The following is a 6639-nucleotide window of genomic DNA, read 5'->3' as shown; positions in this document are numbered from 1 at the left end:
TCAATTTAAAACTAGATAAATCAATAAACAGTCAAAAATTGATGGGTGGGGGGAGAGGGGGAGCAGAGCTTCTTGTTCACATAGCATACCGGAGAGATTGAGGTAGTTGGCATGGCCAGTTCAAGGCCAACATGGGAGAGCCAGATTCAGATAACAACATTTATCTGACTAACTAGTCCATCATGTGACTTTTTACATTTTTACTATTAAATGTAAATTAAACTAAATAAAAGCCGTTTGTTTCTTAAAGAAATTAACATCACAGGTGACCATAGGTGTTGCAACAATTCTAAGTGAAGGGGATGTGTCTCCCTCACATTTAAAAAATGTTCATTTGGACCCCCCTGCATCACCAATAAATGACTGCATCACTAATAAATAAATAAGTTGGCAGTAAAAATCCAATTTATAGTAACTTCTAAACTGAGGTTTTGCTCTGCAGACAAAACAGCGAGTATTGTTCCCTCCAGACAGAGAATGACTCACTGGCTTAAGTGACAAAGTTCAAGCCTTTCCAGGTTACGTTCAAGAGTCCAAATATGAAAACTAAGCAGGAGAGAAGCGGGCAGATCAGAGCAGAAACTGAAGTGAAGCAAACATTGACCAATTCTGTCCTGATGAAGAAAGATGGGAGCTGTTCAGTTGCTAGTTGATTTCCTTTATGATTATCATTTATGGTTGTCAACTACGATTGAAAAAACAAGATTGAGAATACAATCTGGTCATTAGAGCGTTATCTGGAAAACAGCTTGGTGAACAGCATAACCTTCCAGGAGCGACTCAAGGTAGAACTGCTGCTCCTCCACAGCCAATAGAGCCAGTGGAGGTTGTTCGGCCATCTGGTTTGGATGCCTACCAGATGTCTCCCGCGGGAAGTCTCCTCTCAAACATGTTCCACTGGGAGGAGGCCTCGGGGAGGATCCAGGAGTCTCCAGAGAGATACAATATTTTTCTGTGCTGGCTGGAGTCACAATAAAAGAGCAGGGGCAGGCATCTGGAGAGAAAGTATTAGGGTTTTCTATTCAGAAGGTCGCCCTTGTGACCCAGCCCCAGATAATCTGTGGAAAATGGATGGATGGACTCCAATGTTGGATTGAATTACACTTTTTTTTTGTTGCTTTACATAGATGGTTGTTTAACACAGTGTGATTAATTTAGCCAGTTATAGGTTTTACATTAAGGACATTAGATTGATTTGAATGTAATGAATGACTGAAAACAATAAACCTGGCAACAGTAATGTTTATTAAACTCACACATTTAACCAAAGTCTTTTCATTATTTTTTTTTTCATTTTGAACATACAAAACACAAAGAACATAAAACAAACAAACAAACAAAAAAAAACCACCCCTTCTCTCCCACACTGTATCAGTCACAAATACATAAATGACATAAAATGAATTACACAGACACTGACATGTTTTCCACATGCTACACTTTCCTTTCAGGTATCTGATTTTTTTCTAGAATATGATACATCACTTCTCTTATCTTACAAAGTACATATGCTGTGGGAGGGGGTCCTTCCAATTGCACTAAACCAGTCTTCTGGCCAAGAGAAAGCCAAAAGCAATCACATTGTTCTCGTATTTGCTGAAGGACGTATCCACAGGGACCGTCCCGAACAATGAGATGAACGGTGATGGGTGTACAGTTTTGCCATATGTCTCAGAGAAGGTGTCAAAAATAGACTGCCATAATGTATCTAGTTTGGGACAAGCCCAGAAAATATGCAAGAGTGTAGCTGGAGTTTGTTTACAAAGATTGCATGTGGGGTCCAAGTCAGCTTTGATCTTGGACAGCATGTCTTTGGACCAGTGTAGTCGGTGCACCACCTTGAATTGAATTTTTCATTCATTCAACATTTATTTAGAAAGGTTAATCCCATTGAACCTCGAGGAGTCATTTACAAGAGAGACCTGATTTCAACAAAGAATGATGATAACAATGGACAATTATAAAAAGGCATACCGTTTTTTTTGTTTGTTTTTTCACAGCGTGTCTCAGGCAGATTGAAGATGAGTAAATGTCCTGAATGATCCTTTGCCAGACTGAGTCTGATATGGATTCCTCCATCCTATTTCAGTTTAAGGGAGTTCAAACTGGTCTCAGGGTATGAACTGAGCAGTGTATAGATCTTGCTGAGAGCCCCCTTGGTATTAAACTCACGCATTTGACAGATTTAATTGCACATTTTCCTCTTTTAGTATTTAAATAGATTCTCTGCTGTACTGCTCCACAAATACCAGATACATTTTCTTTTCTTTTCAACCAAATAGGATGAAACTGCAACAAAGCCAAGATTCAACTTGTCTGCTGGATTCCTTAGATAGAGAACTTTACTAATTGGCTTTTATGTATGTGAATGTTTCTGTAAAGTGTCCTGATACAACTTTGTTGTGATTTGGCGCTATAGAAATAAACTGAATTGAATTGAATGAAACGAAAAGGAAAACACGGCTTACTTTTGAAAGCCAGAAGGTTTCAAAACGCAATGAGAAATATATTATAAGGGACTGCTGAGAACACTTTATAAGGCCTCTTGTAACTTCTGCCTCTACTGCTCACTGTGGTGGAGTTTGCCTTGGTTAATTCCAGTCAATGTTTATTCCCCATAGCACAGGGGTGCCCAACCTTTTTTGAACCAAGAGCTACTTTTGAAGTCGGCAATTTGCCGAGAGCTACTCGTCCAGTCTCATTATCAACAAACATAATTTTTCATCAATCCCTACTCCTCACTTCTTTAAAGTAAATAAAACAGAACGTGATGTGTCTATAGGAGACAACTTTTTATGCAAGCTGTATAAAATAAATGTGTCTCTACCTTAGTGGGACTTCTGACACTGAGAGGAGGAGGCCAGGGTCTCATAAGATGGGCAGTATGAGGTGGTTGCGAGGCGCAGGCAGGTCTCCAGATGATCATCATTCATTGTGGATCTGTTTTTGGACTTGATGATTTTCATGTGTGAAAAAGCAGACTCACACAGGTAGGTAGATCCAAAAAATGTTGTTAAGTTCAAAGCACATCTTCGGATGTTAGGATACTTTTCTTCTGACAGCAGACTCCAGAACTCTCCATCCACGCCAGGTGATGCTCTGGATTTGATCCCAATGTCATTTTGCAGACTCAACACCTCATTTTCAACACCAGAGCTGTCCAGCTGAAACACGGACACCAATTTGGACACAATGTCATCCACATCAACATTTCCAAAAGGATAACACATGTAGCTGGTAACAGGCTCGATGGAGGAAAAGTCAGTAAATCGTCTCTCAAATTCTGCTGAGATGCTCTGAACCTGCTGAGAATAGTGTGCACTGTCCAGTTGTGGGACTTCTTTCCCTTGGCGCTGTAGCTCTGCCTCCATGTGTGGGAAGTTTCGCAGGTCCCTGCGTTGCAGCCGACTTGTGAGCAGTTGCAGCCTGCTTTTGAAGGTGCTCACAGAACTGATCATGTGGATTATGTTTTTGTCCTTTCCCTGAAGCTCCAAATTCAGTTCATTGAGCAGGCTGGTGAGATCTGTGAGGAAGGCTAAATCCAAAAGCCACTGGGTGTCCTCTAGTTTTGAATGTTCACCATGATCTGACAGCTTCAGAAAATCCCTGATCTCAGGCAACAGCTCACTGAATCTGTCCAGAAATGTACCTCTGCTTAGCCACCTGACGTCCATGTGCAGCAGCAGGTCTGTGTGGTCTGCTCCTGTCTCCTCCAAGTGAGCCCGGAACAACCTCCTCTGCAGACTCCTGGCCCTTATAGAGCACACAGTTTTCATGGCAACATCCATCACTTCCTTCATGTTTAAAATCTTCCCACACAGGGCCTGTTGGTGGATGATGCAGTGGTAGTGCAAAATGTCTGGGAAAGCATCATTCTGCTTGCAGAGTGCAACAAATCCACTGGTGTGACCAGTCATTGCTGGAGCGCCATCAGTTGTTATAGAAATGTTTAAAGAGGGGCAAGTTGCTTTTATTAACAAACTCCATAAACGCATTAAAAATATCTTCTCCTCTTGTGTGTCCCTTCAAAGGCAAGATGGTGAGCAGCTCCTCTTTTGCACTCATGTCTGCAAAGGCCATTCTGATAAAAACACACAGCTGGGCTACATCCACCATGTCTGTCGACTCATCAAACTGAAGAGAGAAACACTCACATTGTTCCACGTCCTTTTTTAGCTGCTCCTCCACATCCACAGCCATTCCCTCACATCGCCGTGTCACTGTTTGTCTGGACAACTGCACGTCTTTAATAGCAGCTACGATCTCACTTTTATTTTTAAAATCACGAAAAAGCGCATCTGCAGCCTCAATAAACGCTTCTTTCATAACTTGTCCATGGCTGAAAGACTTCTTATGTTGAGCCAGGATGCGGCTAACACGGTACGAAGCTATCGTAGCAGCTTTACCTTTTGTGCTGGGGCGAGTGAAGACTGATTGCTGGGCTGCAAGCTTGTTTTTTAGCTCCCGCACTTTCTGAGTCCGTAAATAACTTTTAAGAGGGAAATCTGTCTCAAACCGTTTGTGCATCGTCTTGAAATGCCGCTCCAAGTTACACTTTTTGGGTAAGGCAACGCTCGAATTACAGATGAGGCAAATAGACTTTGAATTAGAATAAACAAAAAAATACTCCTCCTCCCATTCTGTGTGAAAATAATAAGTTTTCGTTTGCTTGTTCGCTAGTTTTCCATCCATGTTTTCTGCGCACCGACATTACTCCACTACTGAGCCTAAAGTCTCGTGAGAGCACTGTGTCACCGCACTCAAAACTCACGAGACTATGTCTGTGAGAATACAAGTCAAGGTTTCACTTCGCGGGCGACCGGTTGCCCGCGAGCGACTGGTTGGGCACACCTGCCATAGCACATTGAACTGTGCAACAGGGAAAACATGTTATGCTTCAGAATCACAGTCCAGTATAATTCAAAAAGAAAAATACAACATTGGGCTGTTTGAATACAACAAGGTGTGGTTGGTCACAAGACACCACCAGCTTAACTTGGAGTTCACAAATGTCTTGCTAAAGTATAAAATAGTTAATAGGTAAAATGAATGAGTAGTTGAAATTCTTGTGATGGACTTACAAAATGTCCAGGTTCTACCCCACCTCTCACATGGTGACAGCTGGACATTGGCACCAGTGATCCTTGTGATCAGGAACAAAAAAGTGGGTAAAGATGGGGGATGGATGTATCGATGTTTTTTTGCCCAACAGTGACAATATCTCAGAAAACATAGCTATTGTATGTACAAAAGGCATATCAACATAATAAGAAACTGATATGAATATTACTATATTTTTCACCCTATAAGTTGCACCTTTTTGCATAAATTTGCAAATCCTGTGACTTATACACGGACGCGACTAATATACATTTTTTCTCATATTTATAAGCTAAGTTTTGGCTGAGATCTGGCAATTTCATTCATTCTGACATAGAAAATATTGAACACTACCATTTTCAGCCACTAGAGGTCCCTTGAGCAATAAGGCAATCCAAGTGTCTCATTAATAGGTAAAAGTGGCTATTAATGAGAGTTAATTAAATTAAAGTGCATTTATTAAGGAAAAGTTCAACTGAGACACACCTTTACTATAATGTTGAGCAAACATATAATTGTTTATAGGTGGTTATCATGTTTAATTTCGAAAAAATGCACAGCGAGTTTGCCCTTTGCGCATGTTGAATTGACTGTTGAAATGCAGCTGATTTGACCATCAAAGCGTATTTATTAAGGAAAAGTTAAACTTATACACACTTTTACTATAATTTTGAGCAATCAACTAATTGTTTTTAAGTGTTAATCTTGTTAAATTCTTGTTAAAATCCTCTAGTGTACACTCCCACGGTCGCCATTTGGCAGTTTTGGCAAAACACCAGCCCACATTTCTGGGTTGTCAGTGGTGACACATAATAGATGCAACTTATGTGGTGTAGCAACTTATTTATGTCATTTTCCACTCTATTAGAAATTTTTGGACTTATGCGATTAAACGGTGGTGCGATGTGTACGGCGTCAAGTAGAGTAATTGAAACATGTTTGATCTTCTTTAATATTTTGTATTACTATATACAATGTTTTACAATTTTAAAATGATGAGTTCGATAAATATATTGCTTTTTTTTTAACTCTCCTACGTTTTAAGAAAAAAAAAAGAAAGATAAGGAAAATATCAACCAGAGCAATTACAAGGCACTGAAAACTCTCACACACACAAACAAACAAGAAGAGAGAGATCTATTTGTACAAAACAAACCAGCTGAACAAACTGTCACTCGAGGATTAACTTAAAATTCAGGTCTTAAATTGGGCTGTGTTTATATTAAGCTGTGTTCCTAAATAGTAACATTAAGGACCTTTTTTCTTTTTTTCTTTTCCAAAATACATAGATCTTTTGGGAATTGATTCAGTTTGATCTTAAATTAGTGCACTTCAGTTCCATTGCAACTTTTTTTTTACATAGCTAAAACTTATTGTCCTAGAGCAAATAAAAATACAATAAAACTATTATAAATGCACTTAATTATTCACCACAGGTATTCCTTGCAAACTGCCCTAGAATGTGACATACAGCTCTTCTGAAATTGTACCAACCCCCCACCCACCCACCCACACACACACACACACACACATATATAT

Source organism: Nematolebias whitei, chromosome 2 (genome assembly GCF_014905685.2).
Source record: "Nematolebias whitei isolate Nwh7 chromosome 2, NemWhi1, whole genome shotgun sequence".
NCBI lineage: Eukaryota > Metazoa > Chordata > Actinopteri > Cyprinodontiformes > Rivulidae > Nematolebias > Nematolebias whitei.
The sequence above is the reverse complement of the archived record's forward strand: the minus strand, read 5'-3'. Positions refer to the sequence as shown.